Source organism: Hypanus sabinus, chromosome 3 (genome assembly GCF_030144855.1).
Source record: "Hypanus sabinus isolate sHypSab1 chromosome 3, sHypSab1.hap1, whole genome shotgun sequence".
Lineage (NCBI taxonomy): Eukaryota > Metazoa > Chordata > Chondrichthyes > Myliobatiformes > Dasyatidae > Hypanus > Hypanus sabinus.
Window position 1 is genome coordinate 77,575,989 of NC_082708.1, and position 17,791 is coordinate 77,593,779.

The 17,791-nt window shown below is 40.4% G+C and overlaps 1 long non-coding RNA gene across 3 annotated transcripts in view; it reads right to left on the reverse strand.

Annotated features, from left to right (window-relative positions):
- Positions 1-6,358: 6,358 nt before the first annotated feature.
- LOC132391476 (uncharacterized) overlaps positions 6,359-17,791 on the reverse strand; it is a 99,787-nt gene continuing 88,354 nt past the window's right edge. For 2 of the 3 annotated variants that reach the window (XR_009511224.1, XR_009511225.1), the window contains exon 5: positions 6,359-6,849. This is a non-coding gene — a long non-coding RNA (uncharacterized LOC132391476). The remainder of the gene's footprint in view (positions 6,850-17,791) is intronic. The other variant, XR_009511226.1, reaches the window with a different exon arrangement.

Here is a 17,791-nt window from a genome sequence, read left to right on the forward strand (position 1 = left end):
AATTTGCTTTAGATTAGGGAAAATAGAATTTAGAGCAATATTGTGAGCCTTTGAAAGCTGATAATATTGTAAATGAAGATACATACTGTGGACATGATTATTCTGCTTAAGTATTTGCATTTGTGAAAAAGGGTAGATTATGGATTTATCAAAGGAACTAACATTGAATTAGGTTTGGAGACTCACCAAAATTAACTTAAATAAAGGGAAAAAGTAACAAAGAAAATAATGGCATTAGAGAGAGAGAGAGAGAGAGAGAGAGAGAGAGAGAGAGAGAGATAGAGAGAGAGAGAGAGAGATCTAGGCCATCCCAGGAACTTAAAAGAAGTATTTGCATGTTTCACTCAGCTATTTAAGGAAGACAAGAGAAGGAAACTAGACAACTAAAGACCGGTTGGCTTAACATCTATTGTCAGGAAATGACTAGTCCTAAATAAGGCTAGTGAATGAGCACCTTCACTTTATTTATCTGATCAAAGATATCTGGTCCAGATTGAGAAAGATTAGATTTTGCTTGATGAACATTATGGACATTTTTGCAGGGATGACTGAAGTAATCGATGGGGGGATATCTATGATTATATATACAGTACTTTCAAAAGGTATTGATAGAATCCCTCATTACCATAGCATTAGGTTTCAAAATTGAAGTTTTTTTAACTGAAAGCAAGTTGTTGCATTCAGAGATCTATGTTTTATTCCATGTACCAGTACATCACGACCTCGCACTGATTATGCTGACTCAATGTTTCTTATCCTACTAATATAAATCTAGCCTGTTCAGAAAATTAGGTGAGAAACAGAGAGAAAGACAACAGGAGTAATAGACAGATACTCAAATTGCTTCTATAAAAATCCATATTTGGGCCTCACCAATTCATTGTATTTATTTATAATTTAATATTATCCATCATTAAGAACACTCACCATCTAAGACATGTTCTCTCTCATTTTTACAGTCAGGGAGGAGATACAGGCTAGAGTTAAATTGGGAGATACAATGTTGAGACACACTCAACATTTTAGGAACAGCATTTTCTCCTCCATTATCAGATTTCTGGATGGTCCATGAACCCACAAGTACTTCCTCAATACTCTTCTCCCAAAGACAGGTTCCATTGCTTAGCCAAAAGCCAAGTGGAGAAGATTTAGCAATGCATGTGAGTGAATGGTTGGGGCCAACGAGGTCAGTATATTTCAGAGAACCTGGCACAGATAAGGGAGGCTGTGGCTGACCAGAGTATCAAAACAGATCAGAGAAATTGACAAAGCCTGTGGAGCTGGCACAGATCAGAGACTTTGGCATAGAATGGAGAAGTAGGCACGGATTGGAGAGGTGGATGTAGATTGGAGAGCTGGGCACGGGACAGAGATGGGGACACAGATTAGAGAGGTGGTCACAGGAGAGAAGGACCACTGCAGATCAGAGAATGCAACATGGCGGTAATCAAAGAGAATGGCAGAGATGGGGAAGGGCAACAGATTGGAGAGGCTAATACAGCCTGGGGACCCTGACACAGATCAGAAGGGACAGTGCAGTTTGGAAAGCCATTGGAGCTATGTTTAGCCATATAGTCGTAAGTGTAAACTGAGTAGAGCAGTGAGAGTGTGCTGATGGATATCCTGGATGAGATACTGTTACTGATCCAAACTGACTGGGGTCTGCAAGTGAGGAAATTCAGGATCCAATTGCACAAGGAGATATTGAGGCCAAAGTCTTGGAGCTTTGATGGTATTGAACGCTGAACTGTAGTCAAAAAAGTGCATCATGATCTATGCATCTTTGCTGTCCAGAGGTTCCAGGGTTGAGTGAAGAGCACCTGCAGTGAACATGTAGTCAAATTGGAGCAGATCTAAGTTGCTCCTCAGGCAGGAATTGATAAGTTTCATCACCAACCTCTCAAAACACTTCGTCATTGTGGATGTAATTGCTACTGGGCATGTCACCACTCTCTTCTTGGGCACCAGTATAACTGAAGCCTCAATAACCATCACCGATTCTATAACCCAAAGATTTCTGCATTGCTTCAAAATGTACCTTGGATTTCGCTGTCATTTCCCTACTGATGTGATGATGTCACTCCACCTACTGACCATAACTATGTAACAAGACACCATGCTGCACCCTCGCGTTAAAAGTAACAGCTGTTGATGTTTTTCATAATTACACAAGTCATTAGTGTTTCAGTCCAATAATCAGCTTCCTTAGTTGGTTTGACCACCTCAGCCTGAACTCACTTTGGCCAGTTTACTACCCGTAACTGAGGAACTTGCAAATTTTTACCCGACTTACTTCTGTTCTGTTGAATGTGAATTGACATGAGGTTATCATCATGCTTAACCTGTAATTCATCTGTTATCCTTTTCCTGTGAGCTCTGTGTCCCCAAAATAAGCACCTTGGTTAGTTGGTAATTCAAACCAACTAACTACCAAATTAGTTGGTAACAAAATGCCTCTAAAGCTTTATACAGACTCTTACTCTTTATATGAACACTCGTCCTTGCTGCCCTTGCTGGTTCTTTCAATAAACCATCACACGGCCCTCCGAAGTTCACAGTACTGCTTTATGTAGGGGCTCGGGGTATCAGAGTTCAATTCCAGCATCCTCTGCAGGGAGTTTGTACGTCCTCCGTGTGGAAAGCGTTGGTTTCCTCTGGGTGCCCCAGGTTCCTCCCACACTCCAAAGATGTACTGGCTAGTGGGTTAATTGGTCATTCTAAGTTGTCCTGTGATTAGGCTAGAGTTAAATTGGGAGTTGCTGGCAGCGTGGTCTGAAGAACCAGAAGGTCCTATTTAGCTCAAGAAAAAATATGTATAGCTCAAAACCTAAAGAAAACTCCTCTGCCCTTCTTCATTTCATTTTATGGGATCCTTCCTATTCATCTAAAAAAACAAATCATAGTTTACTATCTCATCTGAAGGTTAGGTATCTTCCAGCGCAAGAATTCTTAAAATTTTGCACTGAGATAAAACATAGAACAGCACAGTACAGGAATATCAATCAAATCAAATCAAATCAAATCAAGTTTAATTATCATTCAACCATACATTGATACAGTTAAACGTGACAGTGTTCCTCTGGGGCTAAGCTGCAAAATCTACAAAAAAGCACATTCAAAATAGTGAGCAAATAAGCATGTTCACTTGGAAAAACAAAATATATTATACTCCAAGACCCTCAGCCACATATCCCACAATCCAGCCTGTCATTCCACTGCTCAAACACAGGGGGCAGCACGGACAGGAGAGGCCGGTCCCCAGCCAGACGCAGACACCACGTTGCAATGCCCTCAGCATCTCTTCACCTGGCTGGCAGCAGTAGACAAGCCCACAGCTTGAGGCCTAGTCCAGGCTATAGCCGAGGCTACATGGCTACCATGTCATCTGTCACGCCGCCAGACAAGGGTAACAGGCCTGCAAGAACTTGTATATCAGTGTCGAACAAAGTCTTGCAATCGCAAGTGAAATATCTGAGACAATATCCCACGGTTATACTGCACATTGCCTTCACACACCAATTCCTATGCCTTTGAGTAGCAGGCAGCAACACGGTCTGCAGCCACATCAACTCCTCTGAACCCAAACCAGCTCCTCCGACATCATTTCACTCCTGTCCGGATTGCCACTTCTTCACCTAAATTATCACCTGATCAAATATGCTGCTTTGTTTCAACACAGTTATCAATGAAGCAGAAAATAAGTTTCACAAGACTTAAGAAAAGTTATATGTTATAAATATTCTTGTCAGCTATAAAGCACAGATCTAGTTAATTAAGACTAATCAAATGCAAAGACATTTCTCAAACATAAAGATGTTTCCATCCAGAAGCACCGTTATCCAATTAAAAATGTAATTTTAGTTCAATTTATAAGAAGTCAGTTAAATAAATATCTGTGATAAAATTAGAAATTTGATTTTAAGTCTGCTGGACTCATTTCATCGGCTGCAGTCAGTGATTTGGAACATTCCATGGACGTGAGCCTCTAAGCTTCACCTTGGTTACATAATTAATTTTCAAACCCATGGCATTCGTAACAAAATTCCCAACCAATAATAAATATAATTAAAAATAAACCAAGCATAGCTGGCTTATTTTTACTTACGCTTGTGTGTTTGGAGCTTCGCTTTAGAATGCTGGCAGTATCACTCAAATAATAGAAGGTTAATGTAGGAGCTGTTTCCAATATTCAGTGCCACGCATCGACCCTGTCTGAAAAGTCCCTTCCAATCTTGCATACTTTCAGGTTAGTGAAAGACAGAGAACTATGTCTCTCATCTGATTACACCCATACAGATCTGGAACCACATATAACATGTTTAATCTAACAGAGCATTCTGCTCTTTTTCATTTGGTATTTAAATTATTAATCATGATTTTTTGTTTCTATACCCCATCTAATTCTGTTTCCTCCAGGTCTTTCCCTATACTTTCCCAGGATCTTTGCAATAGACCTTCCACCAATATCTTGAATTATTGGTCATAGAACCTGTGGGAGTTACATCAAAACTACTCCTTAATTCATGTCTCCTTGGTCTTAACCATTCTGCTTCACCGTGGCTCACTTTCTGGGAACATCTTCCTGGCATTACATCCATTTCTCAATATCAAAGAATCTCATGTAGATTTCTTGGAGGAAACAATAGGGCAGACCTAGACCTTTGTTCTCATTGTTAATTTGTCTCTTGGGTTAAATACTTGACTCAGAGATCTAGTGGGAAAATTGCATCTGTTCGGTAGCTCTTCCTAGGTATGATATCAGGGTGGTGTTTGTTGTTCTGGCTTAGCTTCCCCAAACAGATCCTCCAAACACAGCTTCCAATCTCATTTGCATTTCTCTCAGTCTTACAGATCAGCTATGTATGCTTAGTCATATTTGTGATGGATCCTTGCTCTCTTTTAACATTCTTTACCGAGTTAGTCAATTTCATCCATTAACGTGGAACTTGCATTGGTATCTGGACTTCAATCTCCGTTGGGCCAGCCTTGCCCACAGTCTGCAGAAGGCGTTTTATGTAGGTGTTCAAACAATCGCACCCTCACATCATTCTATACCATTACCTAATCCCTGCAGCCCATCCCTGAAGTAGCCTGGAACCAGGCAAAACTGATTTTGATGCTGAGTTTCCCGTTTCTTTGGATAGCCTTGATGTGTCAGCTTTAAAACTCTCCACAGTTTCCCATATTTGCTCTGTTACCTTCTTTGCTCACTTCTCGGTTGCTCCAAACAGACCCTTCATTGGCTTCCCAGATACTTTGGCCTCTGGGAGAGCTATCAACACCATCACCTCCTGGGTACTTCTGAGAGATCTGTAGTGGGAGCACTGTGACATGGGTCACGTGAGATCAACTTTTCTGCCTCCGCCTTCACTAACTCATCATCCCTTTGTTCCCTTGTCAGAAAGACTCCCATTTTAGCGGGCTTTTATTCTGAGGATATAGCACTGTTCTCTTCGTACGAGCATGTGGGAGTTAATATGAGCATGTTAACTAGCTCTTAAGAAAGGGTGTGTTTGTGTTCATTTGAAATTGCACAAAGCTATGCTACCATGCCCCCCTTGGAGACCTCAGAACCCTTTATCATGAAGCGCACAGTGCAAATCTGCGTGTGAACTTAGGTTCTGGTCACAGAGTATGGCTGAGAATCAGCCTGTGGGATATGGCATCACATGCATACTTCATCCAACTGAGCCTCAAGAAATGACTCTTACAGGCCCAATTTTCCCTGTCAATCTTGTGCACTTTGTACAGTTTTTCCTTGAACCACACTCCGAAGACAACTCTTCCACCTACATTCTCCCTTTCGTCCTGCCGTCTCTACTACTGAAATGCCAACAACCACTCTGCTTTCCCCATGTGACCATGATTCCGCCTTCCGAAATAGACCTTCTCCTTAACCCAAACCCATTCTTACTTGAGGGGTGATTTACCAGTAATTTACTCCCACTTGCTGACACAAAGCCAGCACACTCTTCTCTGTCTTTATATGTTCTGGCTGGGCAAGCACAGCAGCAATGGGCATTTGATTTCAGGTGAGGTTCAAGTTCAATGAAGTTATACTATACATTCAAAATAGGACATATTTCAGGTGGGGGAATAAAAAATAATTTTTTAACACTTACCAACATTTGCTCCTCTGCTCTTGAATCAAGCTAAGCCACAGGCTCTTGATATGAACTGTTATGTGGTTCTACATTCACTATGATTTCAGGTGAGATTCAAGCTCAGTGAAATCATACATTCAAATTAGGGCACATTTTAATAGTTGAAATGGTTCCGTTTATTATCAGAGAATGTATACAGTAAGCAACCTGAAATCCTTGTCTCTGCAGATATCCATGAAAAAAAGAACCCCAAACGAATGAATGACAGAATAGCATTAGAACCCCAAAGCCCCTTCTCCCCTCATTTCCCATGCAAGCATCAATCTCCCCTTTCCCCCCAGCACATTTCAGCAGCCACCACCCACCAAGCAGCAACAAAGCATCCAAAAAAAGACCAAGATCAATAAAAACTATTGTTTGCCCAACAGTTCGCCAGGCCATAGTCTCTCCCTCTCACTAACAAGGGACAGAGAGATATCACCCATTTCACAGCAAAAGGGGAGACTCTGATGCGTCAGTTTTTATTCCAAGATTCTCAGACTTGGGAATCGACAGCAAACTCTCCCCACCACCCAGAGAGAGAGGGTGTGTGATCGCTCGACCACAGAGGCCTCTGTCCACACACCTGCCACAGCAAAGTCCTGATGTTGCTTCTCTTCCGCGCCTCAGTCGGCTACACCGGCCTGGAATCTGTCGTCCACCGGGCCACACCTGGAGAATGTCGGAAACAGTCAGCCGGTGAATTCTGGAAGCAGAAAATTCACCATAAACCAACTGCAGTTTGAGTGCCATTTGCAGATTAGAACCTCGATAGAACCCCATCCACCTTGGCAGCCACTTGGCACCATCTTAACTCTGTATTTTAAGTGGAGAAATAATAAAATAATAAAATTTTTAAGACTTCCCAACATCCACTCCTCTGTTCGTGAATCAAACTAAGCTTACATGGATATGAATATTCCTTGAGCTCTTCCTCACAAAACTCAAAGCACTGTCCTTGCACTTGGTGCAAGAGGTATTCTCTTACACAGAATATGGTGTATCACTGAGCACTGTAGTTCAATCACAAGACTTCATCCATCCTTAAACAGTATAGATCCCTGTTCAGTCTTGCAATAACTCGAAACTGTATGGCCTCACCGAGCTGAATATCATCCAGTGTCCAGTGAGATAACCAGGCACACACTGGAGAAAAAGAGAAAAGCAGAGCGATCAAAGAGGGTGGATGCTCAAAGAGTGGGGCTTTCTGCCGCCATTCTGGAAATTGCAGAATTCATGATTTCTGAGTATTCTCCTTCATTGTCATGAACTTGACAACTGACAAATATATTAACTGAAACTTATTATTTAAATTATCTTACCAGGTGATTTGTTAACTTATAATTAACATCTTTCTGTCTGTTGTATAAACTCATTTAAGTATCTTGGAAGCTACCACATACCTTCCTCATTTTATTTTGTTTCAATTCTTCCCAAGGATTGTTTACCCTAATATCATTGTTGATAAGCCCTTTTAGCTTACAGGTGTCAATGATCAGTATTTTGCCTCAGTGGGGTTAAGTTTCACTTCTAGTACCAGAAGATATCATGAGAAGCTCAAACTATAATGTCTCAGCAATAGTTGGGTGTATAAAGGGAGGACAGGAGGATGAATATAGGGCCCTGGTGGAGGATTTAGTCAAATGATGCAAGCTGAATCATCTGCAGCTCAACATCGGTAACACAAAGGAGATGGTGGTGGACTTTAGGAAGACCAAGCCTGCCTGCTCCCTGAAGGCAAAGGCGTGGATGTGGTGAGGAGCTACAAGTACCTGTGGGTGCACCAGGTTGAGAGAATTGAGTGGAGCACCAACACAGAAACTGTGTACAAGAAGGGCCAGAGTCACATTTACTTCCCAAAGAGACAGAGGTCCTTTGGAGTAGGCAGGCCCCTCCTTCACATGTTCAACCAGTCTGTTGTTGCCAGTAAAAACTACTATGCTTTGGTGTGCTGGGGCAATGGCATCAACATGGGTGATGCCAGTTGGTTCTATAAACAGATTAGAAAGGTTGCCTCTGTTACAGGAGTCAAACTGGACACACTGGAGGCTGTGGTAGAACAATGGACCCTACCAAAAATCCTGGCAATTCTGAACAATGTTTCTCATGGCTGAACAGATGAGCACTTTTAGTAATAGATTAAGACAATTGCGCTGTGCAAAGAATGCTATACGAGGCCATTCTTACCCTCAGCCATTAGGTTCTATAAAGAGTCAACCTATAGCTGGGGATGTGAAGATTTCCCCCCCCCCCCCCACTAGAGGTAACTTATTTTTTATTCTTTCTTTACTTCTCTTCTAATATTTGTATATCTGTGCACTTGTAATGCTACTGTGACACTGTAATTTCCTTTGGGATCAATAAAGTATCTATCTATCTATTATGGATGAACATCTTAATCCTGTCTCAGGAAAGCTGTCAGATGTCTCCCTGTATAAATGCAGAGCTCTCTAGTGGAATAGGAAGAGGTATCAGGTGAAGCCATCGTCTTAAGTGGCTTTAGTGGCGAGGATGTGAGAGAGAAGTGGTTTTGTGAGCTGCACTTGTTCAGGCAAGCAGAGAATGAATGAAAATTCACTGATCCACAAAGTGTGCAATGGACACTGTGAGGTGTCTCACAGTCACCTGTAACCCTCATCACAACCGCTCTACCACAAGGCACAACAGGTCATAAGCGCTGACTAGGCATCAGACAGCAGTAAGTGAGGCCCTGTCCATGGACTGCCTTGATAGCAGAAGGACTTTCCATTAATTCTGGTGATGCCAATAATCCGAAGTGTTTGGAAATATTTAAATTTTTAGATAGTTTCAGAATTAACTTCTAAATGATGGACAGTGATCCTGTTCAAATGCACTTTGTGCCCATTGATCTGTCTCTAGGATGCAGATATCGGGAACAATGAGCCAGTGGTTTTCTACAGACCCACCAACCAGCTGTGGGAAATGACCTTCAGTGTTGTTATAGCTACAGTCATTCAAGCAGACGGGCAGTTCATCATATGCTGGAAACACATGAGCGACCTGCAGCCCTGGGTACCTAGCATCCAGTGAGCTCTGGGGGCCACACTAATTACCTGAAGCAAGCAAATTTCTGATCATTATTAACTGCCAATAAGTGATGGAAGGAGAATTAATGATGGTAACAATTCAAGGGAAGATATTGAGACTTCTTGCTGAAGGCCCGTCTCACAATTGATTGTGCTGCAACTGTGGCTTGCTAAATATCAGCCCGTGTACAGTATATATCCTAATACGTACTGTATGGGCATAGATAGCTTCATTGTCTGAGCTGCTCTGGTGCTATTCTAACCCATCATGGCAAGTGAAAGAGCTCATGCAGCATTTGGAAAACCATTCTCTTCCCCCTATTAAATGGGCAAAATCAGCGATATGTTATGTCTCCCCTCTCGCTGTGAAACGGGGACACCTCTTTTTCCTTTATTAGGGAGAGAGAGGGAGCCTGTGGTATGTCAAATTACCAGGTGAATGAGTAGTTCTTGAGGTATTGCAAGTCTGTCTTTATTGATGCTTTGCTGCACGTTTGAGAGCTCGGTGGGGGGGGGGATGCTGATGATTTTTTTGCTGGTAGGTGGTGAGGGGTGGTTGTTGCCTTGTTGCCACGTGCTTGGAAGGGGGGAGCTGAGAAGGATGTTGGATTCTAACTTTTAACTGTCATTCATTCTTTGGGGCACTCTTCTGTTTTTGTGGATGTTTGTGAAGAAAGAGAATTTCAGGATGTATATTATACACATTACTCTGACATTAAATGCGCCTGTTGAAAAGTTACGTCCATATAGCATTGAGATCACAGAGGCTGTAGAAAATAAGGACAAAGTGAGAGACTCTCTCTCAAGAGCATTGGAGTGTAATGGTCTCCACACCAATCCAGTCATCAGACCTCGGCTTGAAGACCCGTGTGGTCACCTTCACCATACCTTGGATGGCACTACAGCACCGACAACAAGAATAGATCACTCAGGTCGTAGAACCCTGTCACAGAAATCTGAGGCCAGGGTCTTCAGAGATCTCCCTCATCTGATTGCTGTGATGGCATGAAGTTGGTCAGTAGACCTGACTTCTATAGAAAGGAGGAATGGTAAAAGTTTGCACATATATGCTATAGGCCATCATCAGAGATTGCCAATATATGATCACTAAGAGAGTCAAATCTTTGTACATCCCATGTTGTACAAGCCCTTAGTGGTGTGGGCTTGCAATACTTTGCACAGACGTTTGCTATCTTGATTTGCCTGTCAATAAGGAAAGAATTGAGTTCCTTGAGTAGACAGAGAGGAAAGTTGAAATAAACACCACTTTCATCCAAAGAGTAGTGAGTATCTGAACACACTACTGTTAAGAAAGCAATATCCTCTTCAAAATTAAAATGAATCTGGACAGTGACTTGAAGAGCTGTACATTACATAGCAATGGAAATGGACAAAATATAAATTGCTCTGTTTGGTGTAGAATGGATCCAATCAGCTGAATGGTCACCTATTGGACTGTGAATTTCTATGAACCTTCAGACTTCTTAACCAATCTATCAATTGTGTTTTAAGAATAATATCTGTGAATCTTTGCAAACAAATGAGTTTTGCTGCCAGGTTTACTGCTGGTTGTCTGCTTTTACTTGCAATGTTATGACAACAACATTATGAGTTTGAAAAGCTTCCCCGCTGCTAGTTAATGTGTGTGTGTCTGTTTCCTTGTGATTACAGGTGTTTCAAAGAAAATTCAACTAGGGGAGTCATAAAAACTATTTTATTTATCTATGAGCAGGTTCAGTAGGACTGACCTCATAAATAGTTTATCTGATGCCCTATTCTCACCTGTAAAACTTGACCAGAAGCCAGTATTAAGATGTTAAAGCTTCTGTCTTATTTATTCATGCAAACTACATCAAATTTCCCTTTGGAAACTTCAATGTCATATCCTCTTACAAATACAATGATTCCAACCCTGCCTTTCTTTGATTCAAAGTGAGAAATCTTCACTTTTTCTGTGTATGGTTAAAACTTTGTTCTGGATTGGTATTACACAGTACAAATCTGACAACAGATGTATCAATTTGACATGTCAATAGTATTACACAAGTACAAATGCCAGCAGCTGCTATAATTGCAGAGTTGCACATATGAGTGTGATACAAATGGGATGCTACGATTCAATTTACAGAGTCCACCTCACCTCACTCTTCCTGTCCTTCTCAATAGCTTATTTTGTCCCTTCGCTCTGCTTTGTCTTTTTCAGTGAACTGTTTCTTCTATTAATTGACCTCTGACCCTAGATGTTCTGTACTTGCTACTACTTAATGTAATATTTTATTGAAGTTTGTTTTGAAATAGAGTTATGTTACATTCCCTACATTAAGCTTGAATGCCCTCTCATCTATGACTTCAAAAAACTGGTTGATCTAAGAACTTCCCTTTCTAAATCATCATTGACTTTTCAATACTACAGTTTTATTTCTAGGTGCGTTTACTATTTCCAAATTTAACAAGAATTTCTGGTTTTTTTCACCAATGTTAAATAGGCTGGCCAGCAACTCCTTAAGCCTGTTCATCTCCTTTCTCAAGCAAACATGTTCTGTTAGTATTACACAAGTCACCATTCATCTTTTCTGATGAATTATGAAGTGTTTGTAACCTCTGCTGTCTCTTTCCAAGATCCTTTTGGAATTCAAAGATGCACTCATCTGGTAAAGGTCTTTTGAGTTTGATTATTGTTAATTTAATTGCAGTGAACCATTTTAAATTCAACTTCTGACATTAAATCTTCTTGATCTCTCTCCTTGTAAATATTGAAGCAATCTGATTTAATGTTTCTGCCCATTTTCTGTTGCTGTCATTCTATGCTGTCCTCTCCTTGTGTCCACATTCCCTCCTCAACAGACTCCTTCCCCCAAAGACGCTGCCCCACCCACTGCGTTCCTCCCTCTTTTTGTGTGTAGCTCCTTCCTATTATAGGACTGCAGAATCACTTATTGCTTTGCTTTTCATTCCCCAGAAAACATAATTCCAAAGTTCATTTTTGAATTTATAATTGATTTGCTCCATATTCTCTTTGGCTATGCTCTCATCTGCATCTCCTGTCTTTATATTATTTCCCTTTCCTTAACACCACATTTCCCCCTGTATCTTAAATCATCTAGTGGTGGCCCTTTAAGTGATTACTTCATTCTTGCCCATCTTTGAGCAGATTTTGGATATTCTGAGCTCCATTGAACACCATTATATTTGTTTCCTGTTCCTATTGTATCTTATCAATAGCCTGGGCCAAGACCTAGGCCTCGGTACATTGATTTGCAACAGGATCTTTGATTTCCTCACCATCAGACCCCAGTTAGCACAGACTGGCAACAAAATCTCCTCCACACACTCTATCAAGCGCAAGTGCACCACAGAGCTGTGAGCTAAGCCCCCTGGTCTATTCATTTTATACCTGTGATTGTGTGGCTAGGTGCAGTTACAGTGCTGTATATAAACCTGCTGATGAAACCACTGTTGTTGGCCAAATCAAAGATGGTGATGAATACACCACCATACAGGAAGGAGTTCAAAAAACTGGTTGAGTTCAGATACCACCTCTCCCTCAATGTCAGCAAAATCAGAAGAGATAACTACTGACTAAGGAGGAAGAATGTGGCAATCCATGAGTCAGTATTCATTAGGGGAATGGAGCTGGAGAGGGTCAGTTAGCTTTAAATGTCTTAACGTCACCATATTAGAGGACCTGTCCTTGGACCAGCACTTAAGTGTAAACACAAAAAGGCACAACAGCATTTCGACTGTCTTAGAGACTTGCACCGATTCGACAAAAATTTGACACACTTCTACAGATGCACAGTGGAGAATACCCTAACTGGTTGCATCATGGCTGGTATGCAAACATATTTGCCCAGAAACTGAAAAGGCTGCAGAAAGTGGTGGCTAAACCCAGCCCATCATAGGTGAAGCCCTCCCCACCCAAGTACATTTACATGGAACTCTGAACTGATTCTATAATCTACAATTTACTTTTATTTGCACAGCTCATCTTCCTTTGCACATTGATTGTTTGTCGGTCTTTGCCTATTCATGTAGTGTTTTGTAAAATTCTTCTGTATTTCTTTTTTTCTTGTAAATGCCTGCAAGAAAATTAATCTCAATGTATGGTAACATATCCATACTTTGGTATTAAATTTATATTGAACTTTGATCTTTCTCACTCACCTATATTGTTACCCATTATTCCATTCTCAATATCTGAGAATCAACTTTTCTTTCAGTCTATTGCCCTAAGCATTATTATACTTTTGCCTTTCAAAATTATGATGTCTATCATGTAACTGTTCCCTATTTTGTTTTCTTGTTCTACCTGTTCTTATTTATTTTGCATAGGCAGATTGATCCTTGAATCGATTGATCTTTGATCACTCTTCCACTCTTGTTGGCTTTGTATATACTAACTCACAGGGTAGGAGCAATAGTCCCTTTCCTTCATCCACCTAGTTGATTTCAGAGGAGTTAAAATTGCCCAATATTCTAAAATTTATACATTTTCTATGCATATATACCTCATCTTGTTTAACTTGTAGTGCACCCTCATTTGTATGAATGAAATTTTGTATTTTTTTAACTTAATCTATGTGGATTCAATTTCTTACGTAAGGATGGCTCGTTACTTTTATAACAACTGCCATTATGATATCTTTTATAGATTCAGGTTCTCCAGCTTTCCTAGCCCGCACTCTACATTTTCAAAATCCACTCTACCCTTCATAGTTTAATTCCCCGCGTGGATCTATTGGCAGTTATGTCGTAGTAGTCATCGCTATTTCTGGTATTTTGCATCAGATCATTGCTTTTCATTCCCCGGTTTTATCATAAAGTTGTGCAAAGTTGTTAAGCCAGTTTAAATAATTTTAATAGCAATTCTTCTAAATCTAATTTTATTCATCATTTTACACTTGTGCTATTTAAATTCCCCTGTGCTGTACTTGTGTTTATATTTAAACATAAGGAGAGACCATGTTACTTGTAATATTTACATACAGCTAATGTAAAATCTTTGCAACCTTTGTGTTCAGCTATTCCTTGCAGATACTGCTCCTGCTCTTGCTTGGGTGCAGGCTTCCCAAAGTGCTGCTGCTTCCATTTCACTATCAGAGTCCCACAAAGTGAAATCCTCATTCCCCGCTTTTTAACAGTGCACTGTCTTGCCTGATACTTTCAAAGTTACACAAAGCTTGGTCAATAGTCTAAATGTTATTGATCTTGAGGTGCTGCTTAATAATTAAGTTCCACAAACCTTCAGCAGCAGCTGCTTCCTTTACCTAGGTCATTGGTTCTTGCAAGCACCATGGCATCTGCATTGTCTTTCTCACTCTGACTTCCTTCTCCACTGACACTGGATAGTCATACAACCTTCTGGATACTCTGTCAAATCCTGTCCCACAGATCTAAAAACCCTCACTTTGTTAATCATATCACAAATCCTATTTAGATTAAACTATAACACACTGCAGTCTAGATCATTAATCAATCTGCTCTGTAGTGTTCTCCAAGAGTCTCAATTCCTGTGGTTCTGAACCAAACTTACACCTGCATAATCTACTAGACACATGCACTGCACCATGCATATGCGAGTAACAATGACTACTGCATGGTCCATCGAGATGGATCTGTTTTCCCTCCAGATTCATTGCATTGTGTAGCACACTCAGTTCACCGGAGAACTGCATGACACAATAATCCTTCACTTTATGCCCTGGTGCATTGCTTAACCTACGATCGCCATCATACCAGGGGACAAACCCAAGATCTGCAAGACCTGGCACATCCAGACATGATTAGCATTTGGACAGCTATCAGGATGAAAGGACTACATGACTGATCACATTTTCAATGAGGGAAGAACCCAGCATGCAAATGCAAAAGGCAAGACTGAAAAGTTTGCAAGCGTCTATTCAGAAAATAGCCAACTCAAATCATTCCATTTGTAATCAAGAAATAAGTATTATTAGTGGACACAGCAAGATCTCTCAATTGCTATTATGATTTGTTGAGTCATGGTGTAAGTCTCTAAAAGATTCAAGATTCAAAGATTCAGGTTACATTTATTATCAGAGTATGCATGCAGTATACAACTCTGAGATTCATCGTCCCACAGACAGCCACAAAACAAAGAAAACCATGGAACCTATTCAAAGAAAAACATCAAACCCCTAACACGCAAAAAAAAAAGAACAAATCAGGCAATGGCAAAAAAACCGAGTGAATACAGAATATAAAAACATCAAACTACAAAGTCAACAAAATAGTCCAGGAAAGTTAATTTTCAGCTCAGTTCAATTCAAAAGTTTGAATGTGGACTGCAGGCCTCAGAGCCAGTCTGCCCCGATCAAAGGCACACAAACAACAAGGAGCAATGAGAAACCAGAAATATGAACTCGCTGCGTCGATTAAACCTGCCGGAGACCCAAGATTCTGGCACCAATGAGCAAGAGAGAGAGTAAGAGAGACTGATTGAACACTGGGAGCAGCAAGTGAGAGCACAAGAGGGAGGCTGGTCACTTGCAGGCAGATGGTGCTCAACACCCACTCACCCTCCATCCTCATCCTTGTCTCGTCGATGAGAACAATGAATAATGGATACATTTCCTATTTAAATATATATCTATAAAATTTTAAATATAGTTGCTTTAGAAATAAATCATTAATATGAAAATTAATTCAGAGATCAATTCAATGTAACATTCATCGTTAGGAATTGTGCTTTTTCCCGATCTTTACAATCTTGGCTTGATTCAGTTTGGACACTAGAGGGTATCAGATTCCCACAGAAAGAATATGCCACATATTTCACATCTGTCATTTATCCTAATGAATACAAACTCCTTGATCTCAGCTGACTTGAATCCAGCAATCTGAAATAGAAGTTACCTTCTAAGCCAAGCTAAATGATTTTGGAACAGAGTGGTGTTTACTAATGATTCAATTGTGCTTCATATAAACAATAAATTATATTTTATATATTGACAGTGAAGTCAAAATCTAATTAGGTTGGGAGAGAAAATTTAAATGGTGCTGTAGATTGACTGGAAGTTAAAACGAAGCAAAGCAAATTAATTGTGAAGTGATGGGATTCAGAGGCTTCCTGGAACTGATCAGTGAAATGAAGATAGGCACATCACATTGAGGAGAAAGCAGCTTGATGGGGAAGTACGTCCACAGCTGGCTTTTTTTTACTGCTTCAGTCTGTATTCCTTTCTTTGCATTCTCACTTCCTAACTGCTTATTTCAAAGCTTTTGTTCCTTCTCCCTCTCACTAACTGCTCCCCAGGTAAGATCCTTCAAACCATTGACCACATCTACTGTTGTCGCGGAAAAGCAGCATTCTTCATCAGGAACCCCCATCACCAAAGCCATACTCTGGTCTTAATGCTGTCACCAGCTTGAAGGTACAAGAGCATCAGGAATCACACCTCCATGTTCAATGTACTGCTTCTCAACCCTTAGGCTCTTGAACCAAAGGGGTAACTACACTCACATGCCCATCCATTGAGATGTTTGCACAACCAATGATCTCATTTTAAAGACTTTTTAATCTCACGTTCTCATTATTTATTGCTATTTATTTATATTTGCATTTGCACAGTTTGTTGTCTTCTGCACTCTGGTTGATCTTGCATTGATTCTGTTATAGTTGCTATTCTATAGATTTGCTGAGTATGCCCACAGGGAAAATGAATCTCAGGGTTGGATATGGTGACATATATGTAAATGTAGAAATCTACAGCACATTACAGGCCCTTCAACCCACAATGTTGTGCTGACCATGTAACCTACTCTAGAAACTGCCTAGAGTTTTCCTACCACGTAGCCCACTATTTTTCTAAGCTCCATGTACCTAACAGTCTGTTAAAAGGCCCTATTAGTATTCAGCTCTACCACCTTTTCTGGCAGTGCATTCCATGCACCCGCCACTCTCTGATGAGTGTACTTTGATAATAAAATTTACTTTGAACTTTTGAGTTTTAAACCACATCTACCTCAACATCACCTTATCCCTTTATTCTAACCATCCACTCCCCCTCCCCCCACCTTCCCTATCAGAAAAAATTTAAACTTGTTTTCTCTCTTCAACACTTCTGTTGAAATGTTTATTCTATTTCATTCTCCACAGATGCTGCCTGATCTAAAGAGTGTTTCCAGCATTCTCTGATCTTATCGTTGATTTTCAATATTTACAGCATTTGTTTTAATTTTTCTCTTCTGTGGAAAGCTTTCTTCATGCCTGCTGCTGAGTGAGAGAGAGAATCTCGGCTGCCCTGAGATTGCTGGCCCCCAGCCCCTGAGTCATTGGGTGCTCCATAGACACAGTTATTAGCATTCACAACTAGTTAAAATATAAAAGTAACCTGAAAAAAAAGATTGTTTTAAAAATCATTAAAAGACTAAACCCAGACATAAACAGTAAATCGAGGGATGAACTTCAAAAGGATTGCTGCTCATTTGCTTGTAGGACACTCTGAACTTGAAATTGAATTATAGTGATGTTATATCAATTTATAAAAGATAGTGGGCATTTTTAACTCTAGGAGAACAATCCAAGCTACATAAATGAACATGCAGAGATAGGAGAGAGATTGAAAATCTGATTGACTG